The sequence below is a fragment of the Ceratotherium simum genome, chromosome 9 (assembly GCF_057802395.1).
Source record: "Ceratotherium simum simum isolate JZ-2026a chromosome 9, ASM5780239v1, whole genome shotgun sequence".
In the NCBI taxonomy this organism is placed as follows: domain Eukaryota; kingdom Metazoa; phylum Chordata; class Mammalia; order Perissodactyla; family Rhinocerotidae; genus Ceratotherium; species Ceratotherium simum.
Genome location: NC_141908.1, coordinates 22,090,152 through 22,112,281, shown reverse-complemented (window position 1 = coordinate 22,112,281; position 22,130 = coordinate 22,090,152). Strand labels below are relative to the sequence as shown.

Genomic DNA, 22,130 nt, shown 5'->3' with positions numbered 1-22,130 from the left:
TGTTAAAAGTCCGTGTGATTTCTGTTCCAGATTTCTATCCCTTGTTTGTGTGTGTAGACTTATCCAGTGAAAGTGGTTGATTGAGTATGAGAATATGCACAATATTTTGAATGGATAATGTATACAATAAGAGAATAAGGACTCTAAAGAACCATTTAACATTTGGTAGTAATGGTAACAATAATTTTTATTAATAAAGTTTTGCATTTGGATAATCCCAACAGCAGACAATTGGAATCAGCATAAGGAATGCGGCTACAGAAATGAAAAGAGAGGTGACCTTTTCAAAGGCATGTTTTCCACAGTCCTGGATTCACCTGTTGCCCCCATATTGATCACTTCCAAATTCGTACCTCAGTTCCTACCCTATTGCTCAGGCCCCCCGGCCATATCTCCATAGCTTACTGTTCATTTTGACTTGGATGTTTTACTACCAACTCACATTCAACATGTCCAAAGCCACACACGTTCTTCCTGAACCAAGTGCCTTCCAACATTCATGGATTCAGATCTTGAAGTCACCACTTCCCACTCTTTAATGTCTGGTGTCTTTGTGTTCAGACAAGTGGCTTTGTATAAACACTGCATGGTTTACAAGTTTCTTTCACGTATGTGATCTCTTGGTTCATCTTCACGTCAGCTCTGAAAGGTAAACAGAGCAAGAGTTGTTGCATCCTTTTTACAGCTAAAGAAACAAAAGCATTGAAGATTTCAGAGACGGACTGTAGACCACACAAAAGGTAAAACTTGAATTGCCCACCCAGTCCAGCTCTTAGGTCATGGAAGCATCCATTTGTAGCAGAAGGTTGTGAGATCCCTCATTGACACCAAGAATCTATGGGCTTGAGGGACATTTCTAGGAAACGTCCCATTCTGCTCAGTGACCATGCTGAGGTAGAAACCTCAACTCATTCATTTTAGGAATGTTTTAAACAAGTTTGTCATAAGGTCAAACAAGTTAAACAGAACAAATGGATTCTTGGATCCTGTTCCTTAATCAGGAGTTCTGTTTATAATTTAGCCTCACAGAGTTTAGTTGCGAAGTGCTCCAGCTTTTACATAGCTTTAGGGTTAAGTTGATGGCCAAGTAACGTGGTTCCAGTTAGACTGAGCAGAGGATTTGAGAGTTTCTCTAATTTCTCAAGATCTCAATGTGTACCGCTTCAGATTGAAAAAATGAACAAGACGAGAGAGAAAGTCTTTAATTTTTATTAAGGGCCACTTAATGCTGGTTTTCTAAAGGACGTGGGAATATAAGGAGCCAGTATTTGGGGGAGGCTATCTATTAGATGCTCACACTTATGCAGAACTTTAGAGCATTCATATATAATTTTGCTTTGCTGATAGCATACTTGCTCTCTCTCCTTTTCTTACTTTTTAGGAAAATATGTTTTTTATTAGAAAGGTAATATATCATAGTGGATGTTGCTGGCTCTCCACCCAGATCCCTTTGGATCTCTTTTTAGCATTTCTATGCAACACCCCCTTCCTTTTTGGTTTCCATTCTAACACTTGGCATCTGTAACCCTATAAGTCTCCCTCAGAGGATTCCCTGGGTGTCGGATGCACCTTGCCAGAAAGCACTCAGAGCCAGATGCCAGGGTGTGAAAAGCCCACTCCCTTGCTCTGAGGTGAAACAAATACCCTGGAGTGTCCCTGTGGGAGCAGGCTGAAGCTACCCTCAAGGGGACTGTGCCTGAACTCACGCACTTCTGTGGCTTCCTCTCATCCCCTACCTGCCGCCCCACTCCTTACCAGACTACCCAGGAAGCGCTTCATTATAAATCATTTGCTCTCAGACACTTATCTTGGCGTCTGCTTCTAAGATTTCTGTTTACGTTGTTTTTAATATTCAGAAATTTTTAAAGTAGTCATTCTCACCCCTGCCTGCTTTCTGCCATCTCACACTAAGAGGTAATCACTATTAATAATTTAATGTGTGTATCTTTTCAGAAATTATGGATATGTATGCTTTTATCATATCAACACAACATTTTCTGTAATGTGTTTTTAACACAGTAATATATTGTGGCCACTTTTATACAATATAGGACAACTTACATTTTTGTGGGTTCGTGGTATTTCATGGCATTGATGTGCCATAATGTATTTATTAATTAATTACATTACATACATTAATTACAGTCTCTTATTAATTAATATTTTGATTGTTTTGAATATTTTGAATACACTTGTGAGTAGATCTATAAAGTGAATTCCTAGAATTGAAAATACTAGTTCGATGTTCAGAATGTACCATATGAATTTTGATAAATTTAAATTTTTCTCTAAATGACTACCAAAATACAGTGCCACTCAGTGTATGGGCATGCCTATATCCTTATCTGGATAGTGGTATTTTTCTTTTAACCTTTGCCAGTCTATTATAGGAAAACACCTCTATTATAGGAAAACACATTTTGAAATGTGTTGTATATTACTTATTAGGAAGGTGAAGTGTGTTTTCATATTTAAGAACCATTTGTATTTCTTATTTTGTGAATTTCCTTTTAAATAATTTTCCATTTTTCAATTACTTTTTTTCTACAGCCTTTAAACTTTTATAGTTTCTTTTTTATATTGTTCTTGCACAATTGTTATTTTATTATTCCTGGATTTTTTATATATTATGGGGTTGTTGTGGATACCATTCCTATGCCCGGATTTTAAAATTGTTTTTTGCTGGAATATAGGAAAGCTATTTATTTTAGTATATTTATGTTTGAATTAATTCTATTTCTGAACTGGATTATTAGTTCTAATAATTTTTAATTTGATTCTCATGGATTTTATGTATAGACAATTAGATTACCTGTGAATAATCTTATATTTAGCTCTTTCTATTTAACATTTATGCCTCTTAAATTAAAATTTATTCTCCTAGTGTACTGGATAGAACCTTCAGAGTATTGTTGAATACTACTGTGAAAGTGGGTATTTTTTCATGTTTCAAACATTAATGCAAACTTTACTAAATATGATGTTTGCTTTTAGTTTCTGATAATCTATCTAGTTAAGAACGTACTTTTATATTCCATGTTAAAATACATTTATGTCAAGAATCGAGGTTCATTTCAAATACGTTTTTAGCATTCCTCAAAAAGATCATATATTTAAAAAATGTTAACCTGTTTATGTTTCTTATTTATGAATGGGTTTCTTAGCATTAAGCTGTTTAAACAAAGTTGAATTATCTAGATTTTAATACATGGATATGTATGTTTTTATGTTGTTAGTATTTTATTTAGGAACACTGATTCTAAATTCATAAGTGAAATATAGCAAAAGTGAAACATGTCAGGTTTTGCATCAAGATTATTCTAGGATAATAATTAGGAGGACTTCTATTTTTTTCCTCTCTGTTCTGGGAGAAATTAAAATAGTTGAGAATTGTTTTTCCCTTGGAAGTTTGTTGGGAATCGTTTTAATCCATTTGAGCTTTTTCGTTTTAGGAGAGATTTTTTAATAAGTTTTTCATTTCTTTTATGGCTACTTATCCGTTCAGGTTTTTTTCCAACTCTTATGGAATCCCTTTTATTAATTTTGCATTTTGCAAAATAAATGCATTTTTTGTGTGTCTTTAAATTTATTTCATAAAATTATATATTCTGTTAACCTTAATTTTTAGAAATCTCCTCCATACCTGTGAATTTACACCCTATTTTTTCCCCAAGTTTGAATTAGTTGTTTTGGAACACTCGTGGCTAGGGCACTGCCTTCATTCTCTCTTTAGGTCTGCCAGTGTAAATAGAGGCCTTCTGTGGCAGATTTCATAGTTAATTTGCTAAGCGGTCCAAGCTGAATGAAGACTCGGGTTAAGGGGTGAGCGTGCAGAAAACTCCATCCCTCTTTCTGCTCCATGTAGCTGCCCTAATACCTCCTTGTGCTCCCAGCTCCTCCTGCACCAAGCTTGGTGGTGGGAAAGGGGTACTCTGGGGGGGAAGGTAAACCCCGGTTTCCTGCTCAGGTGCTGTTCTCGTTTGCCCTTGCTTGGTTACCGGCTGCTCAGCACACTTACTCTTCCATTATTCTGATTCACTCTTCTTTTTTTTTTTTTTTTTAAATAATTTTATTTATTTATTTTTTCCCCCAAAGCCCCAGTAGATAGTGGTATGTCACAGCTGCACATCCTTCTAGTTGCTGTACGTGGGATGCGGCCCCAGCATGGCCAGAGAAGCGGTGCGTCGGTGCGCGCCCGGGATCCGAACCCCGGGCCGCCAGCAGCGGAGCGCGAGCACCCAACCGCTAAGCCACGAGGCCGGCCCATGATTCACTCTTCTTTATATCTTCTAGAGATTCTCAAATTTTGTGGACTCTTGGTGCCGTTTCCTCTTTCTAGCACCAATATGCATTGATTCTTGTTTTTGCATTCCTAGTTCATTTCATTTGGAATTTGAGAGTGAGGCAAGGTAAATACATTCCCTCAGCGTTCCTCATTGTGACTAGAAATCTTCTAGTCACTTTTGGCTCATCTTTCTTCATCCCTTACAATATCCATTCAGTCACAAAATCCTATGAAATTTCCTTCCAAATCCCTCTGTAAACTGTCTCTTTCTCTCCACCTGCTGCCATTTCATCACTATGGCAGTCTCCTAGCTGGTCTACTTTATTCCAACATGAGCCTTCTAAATTCATTCCACATGTCACAGGATCATCTTTCTTAAATTCTCCTTTGATTTACTGTGCCACTCCACGATTAAGAATGAGATTGTGACTCCCGTTTTCTTAACACGTTGAGTCTGAATTTCTCTTTCTGGTTTTCCAGCCTTAAATCTCTCATCCAATATTCATTACATTTTCTTAACTGCAAGTCTGTATCCTTAATACTCCATGAACACTTCAGAGCAAAAGGAAAGCATAGGTTTTGATGTCAGACTGACTTGGATTCCAGTGCTTTCTCTGGTGTCTTGGACAAGCCAATAAGTCTATGTAATTTCAGTTTCTGTCCTTATAAAATAATGGTAATTATAAGCTTTCTCATAGGGTTATGATGATTATATACAAAAACGTAAAATGCCTCGTACCTGGGATTAGCTTAACAAAGGTCAGTTTTCCTTTCCATCTGAACAGCTTAGGTCCTTTGTGTGCAAGCAACAGAAACTGACTCTGACAAACTTAAGCAGAGAAGAAATTCTTACAGGAAAAGCTTACAGGAAAAGTTGGGGAACCAGGCATGTCTAAAGCAGAATCAGGGATCTAGATATCAGGAAAATATCAATTAGCTAAGATGATGAATAAATGTCAATCTTTTTTTTCTCCAGTCCTTGTTTCACTTCATTTAAGATGTTGTGTTCTGGTTGAGAGAGCCTGGTTAGCTTGGGTCACATGCCTTGGCTTGAGAAGGGTGGAACATTTTGATGAACAGTTGCACACATCCCAGGGAATCAATACTGTATGCTTCCATTAGAGAACTTGTGATCAGCACTCCCACTTAAGGAAGAGCTCTCTGTTAGAGGAAGAGACCCAGACACCTGCAGAGAAGACCCGTTCCAGCTCTTCATACCAGTCATCATGGTCTTTCACCCATAAATAGACACAGACAACCAAAGATCACCAGATATTTAAGAGTAATCATTTGCAAAAGAAAAAGAAGGACAAAGAGAAATGAACAGAACCTACCTTGGAGGAAATAAATAATACAGGGGACAGATTTCAATTTTAAAGATTTCTAAATATTCTCAGAGATTCAAGAAGATGTCACAGAGATTCAAGAAGATGTCGCATCCTGAAAATAAAAGCAGCTTCTATGAAGAAAGATCAACTGGGTAATGAGAAAGAATCCTTGGAAGTGAAATATATAACTGACCAAATCAAAAAGTTGGGCAAAAGATGGAAAAGAACGGGGCTAAAGACCACGCTGGTGAACTAGAAGGTGAAGTCACGGAAATCTGCCAAGACAGAGCCAAAAGACCAAAAATGAGAAATAGGAGAGAACAGTGAAGAGACACAGAGGATAAATGCAGAAAATCCAGTGAGGAGCCCCAGAAACAGGTAACAGAGGCTGTGAGGACAGGAAACATAGTCAAAGAAACAGGGTTGAATGGGCTGATTTAAAAAAAAAAAACAAAAACAAAAAACATCCTGGTGAAATTTCTGAACTTGAAGGAAAAAATAGAAAATCCTAAGAGCTTTCAGAGAAACAAGATTACTGACAAAAGAAGCACATGTTTCATTAACCACACTGGTTATTAGAAGCAATGGAATAATGCCTTCAAAGTTCTGAGGGGAAAGGGATATTGAACCGATGTTCAAATTATCAATTAAATATGAAGGAGAAAGGAGGAGGAAGAAAAGGAAGAGAAAATCAGAGAAAATTTAGGATGACATTTGGGACATGTAAGGATCTCAGGGGAGTTACCACTCACTCCATATGGAAAAATCCTCAAAGAGGTACTTCAGCAAACAAGAAAGAATATAGGACAAGGGAATGATGTGGGATACAGTGGAGTCTGAAGAGGTGAAGGAAGCTAGAGAAGGATCCGTTAGCCTCCGAGCCTGGGAAGGTGTGGGGTTCCATTTCCTTATCTGTGGTTCAGTCACACTGTGGCTCTAACAAGGAATTCTATTTAAATCATTTCAGTTTTATAAATGCTATTTATTAGTTTGCTGTGTTTGAAATGGACTTATACACAAAGCATGAATGGTTTAAGTATAGTTTAAGAATGGAATGTAACTGTAATAAATATTAATGAACTAAAATAATATATAATAAAAATCTGGAGGTAGGGAATACAAGAGGTGAAGACAGGTGAGCCTGCCAGTTTCCTTATCTTTCATAGTAAGAAGTTAAGAGAAGCTGTCGAATGTTAATAAATTAAGAAATAGACCTCAAGTCTTAAAAGCTATCAAATAACAGACGAATTAAAAATAATACAACCAACAAAAATTCAGTATGTAAATTTAATTATTTGCTATGTGCTTTCATTTCTTCTATCATTTAAATAGATTAGAAAAATAAATTTAATATTAACACCTGGAAAAGGCATTTAGACCTTAAAATGTAATTTTCCATCTGTGCACTTCTTTTCCTGTAGTGCTTTTGACAGATATTATTACTCTGTGAATTTCAAAATGAAAGGGGTCTTTTTAGTGGCAGGAGCTGCCCAGCAGTTGTAAAGGCTTATGAGGCCCTGAGTCTATCTTCACTCTGAGACGATGGATATGTCTATGGCATAGATTGTGGTGATGGTTTCATGAGTGCATACTTATCTCCAAACTCACTGAGTTGTATACATTAAATATGTATAGCTTTTTGTATGTCAGTCATACCTCAATAAAGTTAACAAAAAATGGGTAAGCAGAGGCTATCTGTTGGGTCACGGTATAGGGTAGAGTTTCTCCGTCTCAGCACTGTTGACATCTTGGGCTGAATAATTACTTGTGTTGCGGATAGGGGTAGGGGAAAAGGGGATGTCCTGTGCCTCTGTGTAGGGCATTTAGCAGCATTCCTGGTCTCTACCCACAGATGCCAGTAGCACACTCTCCCAGTTGTGATAACCAAAAATGTTTCCGGATATTGACGGATGTCCCCTGGGGAGCAAACATACCCAGATTGAGAACCACCGCTGTAGGGGATTCCTGGCTGTGAGAAGCTGAACCACAGCTGAATTTTGGCCTCTCCCAGTTAGTTTGATCCAGTGCTTTGTCTTTGAACTGTTGGGAATGGGACAGCATTTTGCATAGACCTCGTTTCTTTCTTAACCCTTTTTTCCATCTCAGGCAAATTTCCTTCAGTTCAGTTCAATTCAACCAATATTTTTTGAATGCCAACTCTGCCAGGTACTGTGCCCAGTGCACACATCTCTATTTGACAGATTTTCCTTTTTAAGGGAAATGAATGATCAGTGAGTGATCCCCCTATATTCTTCTCCTGGATAAGATTTCCCACTCTGGTAGAGATTCACACATTTCATTTTGCCTCAGGTACAGATCTTACCAGTTGTTAGGGCTGGCTCAGAGAGTTTTAGTAAAGCCTTCAAATTTCCATATTTTAGAATGCAGTAATGAGAAAAAAATTTTTTGTAGAAGACAGCTTATAAAACAGAAAATGATAGTCATAAATAATAGTTGGTTAATAAAAATGTGAACTAAATCACACTCGACATGCATATTTGCTACAATTAAAATATAGTGGGATTACATTCTTCAAAGAGTTTATCACAAACCCAGATTATCTTACGGATATCAAAACTGGAGAGCAGCACTATTGAGTGTAAAATTTGATCCTGTGTTTTTTGAGATTTTAAAAAGTAGCTTAAAACTGTTAAAAACTATTAAATTGAACTCTAAAGAGCTAGAATGCATTTCCTTTTTATTTAAAAATTGGGTATTTTCAAGTTCACTGAAATGTAAACTGTGAATTACTCTATTTTAATAAATGGTATGAATCACTTTCTTCCACATTGAAATGCATTTTTAATTAAGTTTCTCCTTTAAGGTAATTCTCATTTTAAAAAAATGTAGCTATGAAACTATACTGTGAGAGTTGCATCTTGTCCCCCAGAGATAAACATGGTGATAAAAAAGTAAACAGAATCCCTCTTGGTGTTAAAATTTGAAATATAATATATTTTAATGAAATTATAGCTATGCATAAATAATGACCTTACTTACTGGGATAAAGTGAGAGCCACAGTGGACCACAGCTGGGCTGTCGCTCTATGCCTTTACATCGTGCAGGATGAGCCTTGGCATAGGCTCCTGTAGCCTTCAGAGTGAATGTGTTACGGACACACTGGGCAGGCCAGCGCCTTCCTGCTCCTGCCTTTATACATCCACACATACCTGCACACAGGTAACACCCTCTTACTAAACTTTCCCCACTGCGTCAAAGTGGTATCTTTTGTTTGCTGAGGAAGATTCACCCTGAGCTAATATCTGTTGCCAATCTTCCTCTTTTTGCTTGAGGAAGATTGTCCCTGAGCTAACATCTGTGCCAATCTTCCTCTATTTTGTATGTGGGTCACTGCCACAGTGTGGCCGCCAACGAGTGGTGTAGGTCCATGCCTGGGATCCAAACCTAGGCCGCCAAAGCAGAGCTGCCGAACTTAACCACTAGGCCACGGGGCCAGCTCTAAAGTGGTATCTTTTCATTAGCAGAATAATGTCTTGTCTCTACCTTGAAAGTTATAAACCTATATCATGCTACTGTGGCTCTCTGTACAAATGCCTAAACAAGCCATTATTTACCTAGCTTCCATCCAAGATTAATGTAGGAACTGGCCACAGAAAATCATTTTTTGGTAACACTTACATTCATATTTTCATTCATTCCTTCATTCAACAGTTTAAGTGTCTGCGTAGGCCTGGCACTATGCTAAGCTTTTCCTTAGAATCTATTCCTGGACAACAATCTTTTTTTCTGATAAATCAAGTAGCCTTATTTAAAGAATGAGAGTTTCAACTCACTGTTTCCTTTTTTACTTTTCCTACCAGGAAGAGCAGAGCTAATTTATAGCTCAGTTGCAACAAGTACCTGAACTAAACCCAATTTTCTTGAAGTTTTCTCTCCCCTTATATATAGTTCTTAATTTTGAATTCATCTACGAATGGTCCTATTATATATGACTTATATCATGTGCCTTGGAAATACTTTTTGAAAGTATTTGCGCTAAAAATTTCTTTGCCAGATGTTTTACCATTGCTGTCCTAATGTGGTCTCTTAGATGTCCTTTGCCTTTATGAGTTTCTGATGCTGTTGGAGCCCTTGCACCTGCTGGGTGGAATATAAGCCAGCCCCTCGGGAAGGAGCTGCAGCCATCCTGATTACACTGCCAGTGACACCGGAGGGAGAATGCCTCAGGTCACGAAGGTTTGCTCAGCTTTTGCAGACCTCCCCTCCAAAGCTGTGTTAAGTGCTTCTCTCTGGGCTCCTGCACCCTCTGTGCACACCTCCACCAAAGCATTTATCTCATGGCCTTGTATTTGCAGGTGCACATCTTTGTATATTAACTTAAGTGGAATCTATGAACATAGAGAATGTGGATATCAATCTCTGTAACACCACAGCTAACCACACAGTAGGCATCCAATAAATGCTCCAATGAAAGAATGAATGAACTGTTGAGAGAAATCACTCAGTAAGATAGGCTATGCTTCAAAGCCAATGGAAAACTACCTGTGAGGGATTACAGGGAAGAAGTTTGGATGGCAAAATAAATCTAAGCCTTTAGTCTGCTGGTTCAGTGTCACTGACCTCCTTCAGAGTGTGCCTGAAGCCCCTTTGTTTTGGAACTCTGGATTTATATGGGAAAAGGCCATTGGTTTTTCTTGTTCTTAATGGTATCATCATAAGGATCCTTTGGGACAAAACTTCTACACCTAGGTTAAAGTGCCGTACTAAAATACATCGACGTTTGCTCTGTCCGAGTCTCTGAAGACCAAGTCTGTTTTGTTCTATTAGGACAAGGAAAGGATATTCTCAGTAGCCAAGGAACTGGTTGATTTCATTGTTTGCCCTTTTAGAAATAAATACAAATAGCCACAAATAAAATTTGATGTTCATTTACAAACATCCACTTTATAATGTTTTATAATCTCTTCCTGTCATTATTATTGACTCGTGTTTCTAGTACAGTATGCCATGCTGTTGTCCTTTTTTAAATATATTGATATTTATGTAATTAGAAAAATAAAAAATTAATATAGGAAAAAATTTTATTTCTAAAGTTGAGTCAATCATTTGATAGAAAAATACCATGAAAATAAGTATTTAGACATTCCACAATTTTAACTTGATGATCAAAATTTCTGATCTGGTTTTTAATTCTGATATTTTAGCGCTTTTCTACATTAATCTCCTTGTTTCATTTATTTATTTTTTTGTGAGGTAATAGGTTTAATTTGCTGATATTTATATACTAAGGGCTCTTTCTTAGTATAGCTTAATTTACTCTCCTTTCGAACTATAATCACCATGTATCAGATTTTTATTTAGTGTTAATTAAGGTGATCATTTCATGATTGAGACTTGGAAAATTTCAAAGACCAGATATGGTTTTAACAATCATCACTTTACCTACCAAGTTGTAACTTTCTTATAACAACGAGGTATCCCAAACTCTCCCACATTATATATAAGTAGATGTAATGTAACAAAATGGTGCATGTAAGTAGGCGTGGCCTCACCTGAGGAACCAATCTGACTCTGTAGGGAATGGTGTCTCTTCTCATTATACTAAGCAAGCATATTTCCAGCAGATAAGGGAGCCGATCCACTTTCAGTTGAAGAGTATTATCTGCAGACAGTTATGGTTTAAGCAGGACAGAGCCCACAAGCTCCCATGTGATAAAGGCGTCCTCTCTTTATCCACAGCATTCCCATAGAGGCCGTCAGGGAAGATACTTGCATTTTCATCCAGGAACAGCTTTTCTTCCAGGTTCTGCACGACAAAAATAATAGGGTGTAATAAGCGCTTCTTGTATGTTGTATAACATTTAAGTCAGTAGAACAAAATTAACACAGTGAAGGCATTTGACCAAGGAATCAAGCAGATGCTTTCTGTAGTATTTGGTTTTGATTTGTTTGTTTGTCTTTGGATTTATATTGGGGAGATGTAGAACCAAAAGCAACTGTATCCAAGTTGTTATTAAATGAAATGCCTGCACTGGAAGGACAGTATTTTATGAGTGCCTGCAGAGAGAAAGAGCTGTCATCTTTGAATGCTATTAATGAGAGATTTGAAGTTTTTATTAAGAATTCTGAGATGCTAGAGGCTTCTGGGTAAACTGTGAAATCATGGAGAGACATGTACCAGCATTGGCACGAGATCTGGTTCCTTTGGTGATGTAACAAATGTCATAGCTTGTGGACTCCCATCACCTCAAGTTGACTTTGTTGATGATATCATATAGCTCAAGGCTCTCATCTCCAGATATCTCAGGGATAGGCTAGAGGGTACACTATAAAAGAAGCAAAAGTCATGATTTTTGTCCTCACAAAAAATATCTGCTCCCTTCTCCCACCTCCCGGACACTCAGCTTTGAAGTTGCTTAATATGCTTTCCGACAGAAACTCCTGCTAGGCTCCTTCTCTGGGGACCCATGTTGTCCTGACTATTTCTCAGTTCTGTTGGTACCATCATTCTCTAATCCAGCAAAGAAACTCTCTACGTTTCAGTTGTGCCTGACCGTTATACTACTCTGGATTTCACAAGCCTAATCCAGGATTTCCACCTTTATCACCCTATTCTCTCTGAAATGTGATGACGTTTGTGTATTTAGCACTACTCCTGTGACACCCTCTTTGAACACCCACAATCACTTTAAATGGTTAGCTTTAGACACCTGGCTTTTAATTTTCTAAATCTCAGAGCTCCTAGGTTTCTCTTTAGCTGAATCTGCCAGCCACCTTTTTTATCTTCAGATAATACATACATTTGAATGCACACGATGAAACGCATTTTGCTTTAGATATGTACTTCAATCAGAATCTTTGAAAGTTAAATATTCTTATATCTGCAAGCGGCCGGAAAACCACTTTTCCAACTTTATTTTAGTGAACTTTGGGGGTGGAGGAAGATGTACTTGGGTACTAAAGCCCAAGCCAGGATCCTCCTTTCTCAGCTTCAAATGGCACAGGAAACCCCCTTCAGATTTCCAACATGCTGTCTCAGAATAGCACTCATTTCTCTGCCACAGAACATGCTTCTGCTTCTTGCTGAAAACCAACAGGAGGCACAGCAGATGTATTAGTAAATCACAGAAATTTCAAAACTATAAAGAAATACAACCACATAACATGGAAAGGCTCTGATGCATAAATGTGACGGGGAGCGTACTGTGGCCCCTGACTACTGGGGACCTGGCCAAGAAACTCGGTGTCAAGGTTGCCCTATCGCTAGAGCAGTTGACAGCCGTAGGTGATTGGTGAGACCAGGTAATACAGATCAGAGAAAATGTTTGGCATAGGAGTTAGCCATGGGCAACCAGAGAACATTTTAGAGACTGCTCTGGTGAAATAAATAATTGAGCTTAAGCAGAGCACAGGCAGGGAAGACTGCAATGGCCTGGATAGGCTCAGATGGAGAGGAGGGTTGGGGCAGATGACAGCAGTAGGTCAGGAACAAAGACAAAAGCTTTAGACCTTTATGGATCTCTGGCTTCAGGTAGAGCTAGCTCCAGCACCCTGAAAATCCCCTTAGGATAGACGTTTACCTGGCAGCGGTATTGGAGGCTTCTATGTGCAGAGCCTGATTTGGTCAGGTGGCTGCTCTTGCCCTGGATATTGGCTTGGCAAAGGGAGCTTGGGTCTTTGTCCTGAGCTTGGTTCCTGTAAAGAATTGAAATTATTATTCTCCACCATTTGGTTTCAGAAAGAAGGTCCACGTCTGGTCTGACTGAGAACTCTGTCAGCCTGTCCACTCAGTCCATGAGTCTGGTATATTAATCTAAGAAACTAGTTCTCAACTTTTAGTACCTAACAGCCTGGGAAGATTGCTAAAAGTGCAGGTTTTTGGGCCGCTGCTCAGGAGATGGACACCAGGTATTTAAGGCAGGCCCAGGATCCTGAATTTTAAGCAACACCTGAAGGGCTTCTAATGCAGGTTTTCGAGACGATTTGAGAAACGCTAGCCTAAAGAGAGCTGATTCTACTTTGTTTTAGAAAATATTCCTCTAGGGACATTATAGCTTTTAATGACAGACCATTACCTGAGGATCCTGATGGCATTTCTCCAAAGTAGGGACTTTTGTGCAGTGGCCGAGATGTGGTTCCTCATACTCTCTCTGTAAAACTTCTCAGGATGTCACCATTGGTAAGCACATTCCTAACAGAGTTCTTTCTGCTTCAAAGAGCCAGGCAGAGTGCTCTTAAAACTTTAGCAGATATTGAGTATGGGGACCTACTAAGAATATGCAATAGGGAAAAAAGGAGAATAGTTTGTGGGTGAGTTTATTATTGCCCACTAGTGGTTGGGGAGTGGATAGCCCATTTATATTACTGCTGTGTCACTTACATATATGGGTACTGGTCCAATGTAGGGTTTGGGTTTGTTAATTTCCCCAGTTGTCTTTGAGAATGAACAAATTGTGGGTAAGTTTTAACTTTTTGATTTGGGGAAAAAAAAGTTTTAGAATACACTGTGAATTTGAAGCCTTTTTCAGAATGATGGTTAACGTAAACACTTTATAGAATAGTGGCATAGGAGTCTGAGGCAGACGCTTTTGGCTAGCTGCCACAATAACCATCTACAACCTCTTTGTTCTTTGTAACATTCTAGCACAAGGTGGTGTATGAGACATAGGTATGGCCAATGGCATATGAGTAGAAATTTGCTGAGTGCTACCTCCAGGAAACCTTTTGCTTTTTTGAATAAAATAAGGATAAATTTGGCTGGAATGCCTTTTGCCCTTTGGCACTTTGTCCCCTTTTCTACCTTCCCACCTGGATTATAGACTTGTAACTAGAGGATGCAGCAGCCATCCTGTGAACATGAGGCAGCAAGCATGGGCAGATGGCTACATCTGGAGGATGGCAGAGAGGAATGATGACAAAGCCTGGGTCTCTTGTGGTTTTGTCGAGTGTCTGTGCCAGCCCTAGCCTGCCTGTCTCAGGACTTCTTGTTTCGTGAGTCCCAGCCTATTTAAGCCACTGTGGTATTTAAGCTTTTGTTATTTGAAACCACATAGTACCCTAACTGATAAGGATACTAAAATATTTTGTGAAATGTGCCACCTTAATAAAAAAAGCCATTATCAAAGACAGTTGTGAACCATTATGAAAGGAACATATTAGTTAAAAAAAAAGTAAGAAAGAAAAATCTCCTTTTGATCTTAAACAAATAGCCAGTTATTTCTCCAGGAAAAATGGGTTTATTCAGGATCAGCAAAGAATTGCAATTTGGGGTGTGCAGCCATGGTGAGCAACGTGCAAGTCCCCATAGAAAAGGGAAGAGAAATGCTTTTATAGAGGGGAAGGGGAAGTTGGTAGGGCTATTGTAAAGAAAGAGTCCATTGAAGGAATTGAAAGTTCCATGTATAGTGGCTGTTGATTGGCTGAATTGTGACAGTCTCTCATTGGCTGAGTTTCACACAGGTCAAGAAGGGGATGTCTTTCTCTTTTCTGTTGGCCTCTGCTATCAACGTGGGGCATGAGAGCTCCCCCTTTTGGCTTTCCAACTCCATTTTGCTGAGGTTTCTGTTTATTAATTTCCACATTTTCCCCTTTTGATTGAGATCTTTCTCTGAAAGCATTGCTGATCAAGAGTCAGATTTTTCCAGTTTTAGCAGACTTTTGTCCTTCGATGCCAGGAAGGACCTCTTCTGGGTGTCGTGCCACATGTCGGAGGGAAAGTGCACAGATCAGAAACCTACTGTGGCCACATTTAAGTAACAAGAAGGGGTAGAAGGGAGAACTCTCAGGCACCATTCTTTTCTCAAGTCCATATGTTAGTAAGATCAAAGGCATTGGATATGTTATGTCATCATCAAAGGTTTGGCAGACAAACTTCCAACAGGCCTGGTCCGGACAACTTGGGAAAGCTGTCTCATCAGATCCCGTCTGCTTCAACTCTGGGAAATCTTTACTTTTAAGTCACCAGATGATGTGCAGATCCAGTCTGGGTTGGGTGCATTCTTTAGGTGTGTGACATGAATCCAAGAGTCCATTGCCTGAAGTTTTGTGGCACAAGGGTTAGTTAGCAGTACCTAATAGGGGCCTTTCCAGCGAGGTTGAAGAGAGTCTTTCTGGTAGTTTCTTTTCCAATAGATGAAATCTCCAGATTGCAAGTTGTGATGCTTAAGGTAGTCATCTCCCTGGAGCACTCTGTGGGAAGATTGTTCTACCAAAACATGGTTATTTTTAATAGAAGCAGTTAGGCCTTTGCAACATTGGAGTATGTCTCCTTTATCAGCTGTGGGTCAAAAGAGGCAGGAGCCAAATGCACTGTGCATCCTGTGACTGTCTCAAAGGGTGAGAGTTTATGAGTTCCAGAGAGGGTGGATCTGAGATTTAGAAGGATCAACGGCAGTGCTTTTGGCCAAGGTATTTGGAGGGTCTCTAAAAATTTTGCCAATTGAGTCTTAATAATGCCATTAGTGCATTCAACTAAATCAGAGATTAAGAGTGGTAAGCTCAGCGAAAGTGTTGTAAAACTGGCCAAACAGCAGAGACTTGTCAAAGTACCTGCCCAGTAAAATGGGGTCCTCGATCACTATGAAACTCCAGAGGAGTTCCCCAGGTATGGATCATCTTTTTCAAAAGGACTTTAGTCACAGAAGAGGCAGTAGCCTGACTGTAAACGAAGGCTTCAGTCCAGTAAGAAAACATACAGACCATGACTAACACGTATTTATATCCACGAGATGGGGGAAGTTGTATGAAATCCATTTGCTGAACCTCAAATGGTCTGTTAGCCGGTTTAAAATGTCCAGGGTCAGTACGAACAGGCTTCCCGTGTTTCTATTTTAGAAAAGTGGGGCAAGTGAGGTAGGCACTTTGGGGGGCCTTGTTAATATTTCCCCACCAATATTGATTCATGAGTGCTATCATTTTTTCAGTAGACCAATGGTTAAATGCATGTACAGCAGAGCAGTTAGAAGTGGGAATTTTAGAGTCTCCGGTAAGACTCGGTTGTTATTTGGCCTGAACCAGAGCTTTCTCTTTTTATCAAACCAACAATTGTTGAATTTCCCAATCTTGTTTTTCCTTTTCTGAGGCCAATTGTTGGGATTCTTCAGTCAGTTTTTCTATGTTATCATTTGGGGAAATATCCCTTTGGACCATGACAGAGGCTTGGCTGCCGTTGGTTCCTTTAAGCGCAGCATTCCTTGCAAAAGTGTCATCAAGGTGATTTCCTTTAGCCTCCAAAGAGTCAAGTTTCTAATGCCCTGGGATCTTAATTAAAGCTGAAGCGTCAGGTAAAAGTATAGCATCTAATAATTTCTGAACAAAGGAGCCATTTTTAATTTTATTTCCACTGGAATAAGGAAGCCACATTGCTTCCACAGCATTTCAAAATCGTGAGCTACTCCGAAAGCATATAAATATTGACAGTTTTGCCCTTGGCTAAAATACAAGCACACATAAGAGCGTATAATTCAGCCTGTTGGTCCGAAGCAGCCACAGGTAAAGGTGCTGCCTCAACAATATCAAAAGGAGTTGCAATATCATAACCAGCACAGTATTTGCTATTGTCGCCTTTAAAATAAGAACCATCAATGAACCAGGAGAAGTTGGTGTTACTCAAAGAGTTGCCTGCAGATCATCTTGAGGAGTCATGAGGTGATCCGTCTGCATTAAGCAGTCGTGAGGGACTTCATCAGTGACAGGGGAGTAGAGTAGCAGGGTTAAGGTTATTCCAGCGTAATGAATTATGTGAGGAGCAGTTAACAAAAAACTTTCATAGGAGGTGAAATGGCTGACTGAAAATTGTTGAGTGTGATGAAAATTCAGGAGGGCTTCTACTGCATGAGAAGTAATGGTTCTACAAAATGGTTAAAGGGGATCCCACAACCATTTTCTCAGTGGCCTTAACCAAAAGGGCAGTGGCAGTGATGGCTCTAAGGCAAGGGGAGTATCCCCATGCCACAAGGGATATAGTCCAGTTGCTGGGTATAATACCCTATGAGTCCATGGTGGTCCCCGTGTTTTTGGGTGAGTACCTCAAGGACATTCCCTTCTTTTTCATATACAAAGGAAAAAGGGAATCTGATAATTGGGATATCCAAGGACAGGTGAGTTCATCACACTCTCCTCTAAGGCCTTAAAGGCTATGTCATCCACTTCTTCTCATTAAATTGGGTTAGGGTTATTGTTCTTTAGTGAAACATACAGAGGTTTGGCCATAAGAGAGAAATTTGGAATCCAATTTTGGCAATAACCAGCTAGCCCGAGAAAATCTTGCAGTTAGCCCTTAGTTTTCAGTTTGGGGAAATTTAGGACACCATGAAGCCCATCTGGATCTAGGTGTAGCCCTTGTTCTGATATAAGATGCCCCAAGAGTTTGAGCAAACTGCAATTTCTCCTTGGTGACCTTCTGTCCCTTTAAGGTTAAAAGCTTTAGCAAGTGGATGCTGTCTTCTGTGAGGCTACTTAGGAGGGAGGAGCAAAGAAGTAAATCATTCATATATTGTAACAAAGTTGAACCCCTAGGGAACTTTATATCATCCAGATCAGCCTTCAGGATTTGTGAGAAATAAGGACTCTCTATAAAACCCTGAGGCATTACTGCCCAGGTGAACTGTTTTTCTTCCCAAGTGAGGAAGAAAAGGTATTGGCTAGCTTCATCAACTGGAATGCTAAAGAATGCACTGCATGAATCAATTACAGTAAAGAATTTGCTCCCAGTGAGCATGGATGTTAGTAGTGTATGAGGATTAGGAACAACAGGGTGTTGAGGGATAATAATGTTGTTTATTGCTCAGAGGTCCAGCACAAGCCTCCACCATTGACCCTTGGGTTTTCTCACAGGTAAAATAGGAGTATTACAGGGACTAGTGAAGGGATAATGAAGCCTTGAGCCTTGTAATCTTCTATTATGGGCTTTATACCTTGAAGGCCTTTTTCACTTATAGGATATTGATTAATTCTGGACAGAGGTTTTGCAGGATCTATTTCAATCTTGATGGGAGGGGCACTGTGAATTTTACCAATATCAGTTGAAGATTTTGCCCGTAAGGAGGGTTGTAGCTGACTCATTAGGGACAAATAATCAGTGTTTCCAGAATCAGCTCTAGTACCATCAGAGACGGAGCAAAAAAAAAATGTCAAAGGTCATTGAATTCACCTGGTTGGCTGTTTCCATGGCTACTGTCAAATTCTAGATTATTTCCCCGTTTAGGAGAAAGAAATTTTGGCATGACACTTTTCTAAGAAGTCTTGGCCCAATAATTGAACAGGGACAGAGGAACTAAGGAGAAAAGAGTGTGTGTCTCTCAAAGGACCTAAACAAAAGGGAATAGGTTCAGAGACAGGAACGTTTTGAGGTTTATTAGAGATGCCCACTCTTTGAACTGTTTTAGTACTCCAGAGCAGGGGCTGCTTTATAGTAGTGGGGTTGAGCACTGACAGTGTGGCTCCAGTGTCAATTAGGACACAGAGAGATTCATCTCCAATCTGGAGAAATGCTTCTCCAGGCCAATTAAGAGAGAGGATTGGGAAGAGCCCCTATAGTTCCTTGAAGCCCGGTAATTGGGAATTTGAAGGACCTTGGAAAGACTGGTTAGAGGGCTGAAGGCGCTTGAAGTACTTAAAGTTGTAATAATCTTTTCCAGTGTCCTGGTTCTTTACAATAATAGCAGAAACTGGGAAGTTTTTTGGTTTTGTTTAGGGGCCTTCATTCGCTGGAGTTAAAGATTAAGAATTTTAGCAGTCTTTCTTTTCGGTGACTCATCTAGAGTTCAAGAGAGTTGGTTTGCCAGATTAACTAAATCTGGAGTAGACACAGTTTCCCATTCCATCCTGGTCCTTTTTACTAGAAGGGAAATGTTTTGGTTCAGCTCATTAGTAAACAGAGTTAAAAGCTACCTGGGCATGACCAAATCTGAAGGAAGACCAGCATTTTCTTTAAGAACAATCTGAAGTTGATTGTAATACTCATGAACAGGTTTGTCAGGTTTTTCTGCACAAGCCTGAATTTTGTTCCAATCAACAGGCTTTGGGAAAGCCCTACGAATTGCCTGATGAAGTCATCTAGAGATTGCCTGAGGCTTGTCAGCCGGTTGGTCTCCTGGTTGTAATTCTAGAGATCTTTCAGGGTTTTCCCAGTTAGCAGTTTTCATCCAATGCTGGGCCTGGCCTTCACCGACAAGCGAATGAATTAGCTGATATAAGTCAGAAAAACCAGGTTGATAAATTTGAATGACTGTATTACATGCCTCAGCAAATCTGAGGATCTTCAGTTACTTTAGGAAAATCTTTGACTATGGCTCACAGTTCGGCTTCAGTCCAGGAAATATAAGAAATAAAGGGTTTAGCCTTTGGATCCTCAGAAGGCTTAATTTTAAAGGGACAGGTTTTGATAGGTTCAGAGGAAGAGGGTGCAAGTAGAGGTTCAGGGAAAAGGGGAAGTTCGGTGAGAGAGTTAGTATGGGGAAACTGAGGGTATAGAGGAGGTGTAGAGGATATAGAAGGGAAGGAGGAAGATGGCGCCAGAGGCAGGGCGTGAGCATGAGGAGCCAGGGGAAAGGAACATGATGGCACTAGAAGCAGAGCCTGAGACAAAGAAGCCTGAGAAGAGGAACATGAGGCGTTGGGAACCATTTTATCTTTTTTTAATTGTTTGTTTGCCTCAGTTAATCTTAAAATTTTATTTTTCAAAGAGGCAATCTTACACTTCTGATAACATTTGGAAGCCTCAAAATACCAATCGAAATAGGCATTCCATTCAATTTTGGAAATTACAGAGCTATGATTGTCCAATTTGGTTCTAAGAAAAGTAAGTTTGGGGAGTTCGAAAGTGCCCCATAATGGCCATTGATATTCTAAATTGCCTTTGGTTCAGTCAGTCCACTTAGTTAGAAATGCACAAGAAGAAGGGCCACAGTTTTTAAACATAAAATTGGCTGGGCTCCCGGGTGGGGGGTGACTTCAAAATATTTAGATAACTGAGATCTCATTTCTCAGAGGTTGTTCTCTAGAGTAAAAGAATAATTTTCAAACAGCCTACACAGCTTGAACAGCTTGCAACTCAAACAGCTTGAATAGCTCAAACAGCCTGCAGGCTTAATACCAGCACAGTTCTAAGGGAATAGCCTAATCCTGAAGGAGTTAGGCTGACAGCTAAACAACAAAGTTCTAATAACAGCCTATTCCTGAAGGAGTTAGACTGAAGGCTGAAAGCACAGTTCCACTGGAATAGCCCAGTCCTAAAGGAGTTAAGCCGAAGGCTGAACAGCACAGTTCCAATGTAACAGTCTGATTCAGAAGAGTCAGGCTAAAGTGCCAACCGAGTACTCACAGACAAAACAAGGCCTTAACCAGAAAAGGATCAGGCCTTAAAATAGATCCTGAACAGAGCCTGGAGAGCCTCAAAATACAGCGAGAGTGGAAGCTCAGATCCATGAGAAAGATTTACCCTCTAACTCCAGGGTTGATGAGAAAATCAGTGAGCTCAATGGGCTCTTTTGTGGGTACCGCACCCAATTGCTTACCAGCCTCAGAATCATCAGGGGTGTTCTCTGCATCTTCATATGGGCCACCAAAATGTTGACCTTAAACAAACAGACAGCCAGTTATCTCTCCAGCAAAAATGGGTTTATTCGGGATCAGCAAAGAATAGCAATTTGGGGTCTGCAACCATGGTGAGCCACATGCAAGTCCCCAGCAGAAACGGAGAGGAAGTTGGGAGGACTGTTGTAAACAAAGAGTTTGAGATGTAGTGACTTTTCATTGGCTGAGCTTCTTGCTGGTCAAGAAGAGGAAGTCTTTCTTCTTCCTTTTGGGCTCTGCTATTGACATAGGGTGGGAGAGCTCCCCCTTCTGGTCTCCTGACTCCATTTTAATGAGGTTTCTGTTTATTAATTTCCACAGTCCTTAACGACCATGCACCAGAGTCTTATGGGGTTTAGAAGGAGTTACAAGGAGTTTCAAATGGCAGTCTCTTCCTCTCCTAGCATATATGACCATAAGTTGCTTTATAACTTTAAGTGGTGACCACAAAGTGTCTCAGGACTTGAAGTGGTGAGTTCTGTGTCTTTTAAGGTAGCCAGAGGAAACACTGTCTTGACATAAATGTATTGTGATTGTAAGAACTGAACTAGCTCTTATCCCCTCAGAATGGGAGACTAAGAATGGAATGTTCTGGAAACACTTTTGGGTGAACTTTTTGCTGGTGTTTTTTGGTGGAGTACAACTGGTGTAAGCTAAGTCTGTTGACTTCGGAATTCTCCAGACGTGGTAAACTAGTCAGAGAAATAGATCTACAAGTCCACAGTCTCTAATTATAAGTCTTTCCATTTTGAGAACTGGAATTTGCAAATGAAAGTATATAACTTACACCTAGGACATTTGATAGTGGGCAGGGCATGTTTCAGGCAGAAGGCTTATTTGACTTATTTGGAGTTCACAGGGCTCGATTAGGTGGAGACCGGAGTCAGGCTCAGAAACAGTATTGTGTAGGGAACTCTGGACTGGGGCACGAAATTGAACTTGAAAATTGAACTCTTCATGTTGACTAGCTGTGTGACTCTGA

General features: G+C 39.7%; 1 protein-coding gene and 1 long non-coding RNA gene across 4 annotated transcripts in view; one reads left to right on the top strand and one right to left on the bottom strand.

Annotated features, from left to right (window-relative positions):
• Nucleotides 1-22,130, top strand: part of NXPH2 (neurexophilin 2) — a 111,642-nt gene that overhangs the window by 7,153 nt on the left and 82,359 nt on the right. The window lies entirely within an intron of this gene.
• Nucleotides 161-21,246, bottom strand: LOC147916251 (uncharacterized). 3 transcript variants are annotated; one of them, XR_015553176.1, is made up of 4 exons: nt 21,091-21,246; nt 13,156-13,270; nt 11,128-11,381; nt 161-642 (listed from the first exon to the last, which is right to left on the bottom strand). It is a non-coding gene; the product is annotated as an uncharacterized LOC147916251 (long non-coding RNA). The 3 variants fall into 3 exon arrangements; XR_015553175.1 differs by lacking the exon at nt 161-642 and adding an exon at nt 11,754-11,901 and having other exon boundaries at nt 8,004-11,381; XR_015553174.1 differs by lacking the exon at nt 161-642 and having other exon boundaries at nt 8,004-11,381.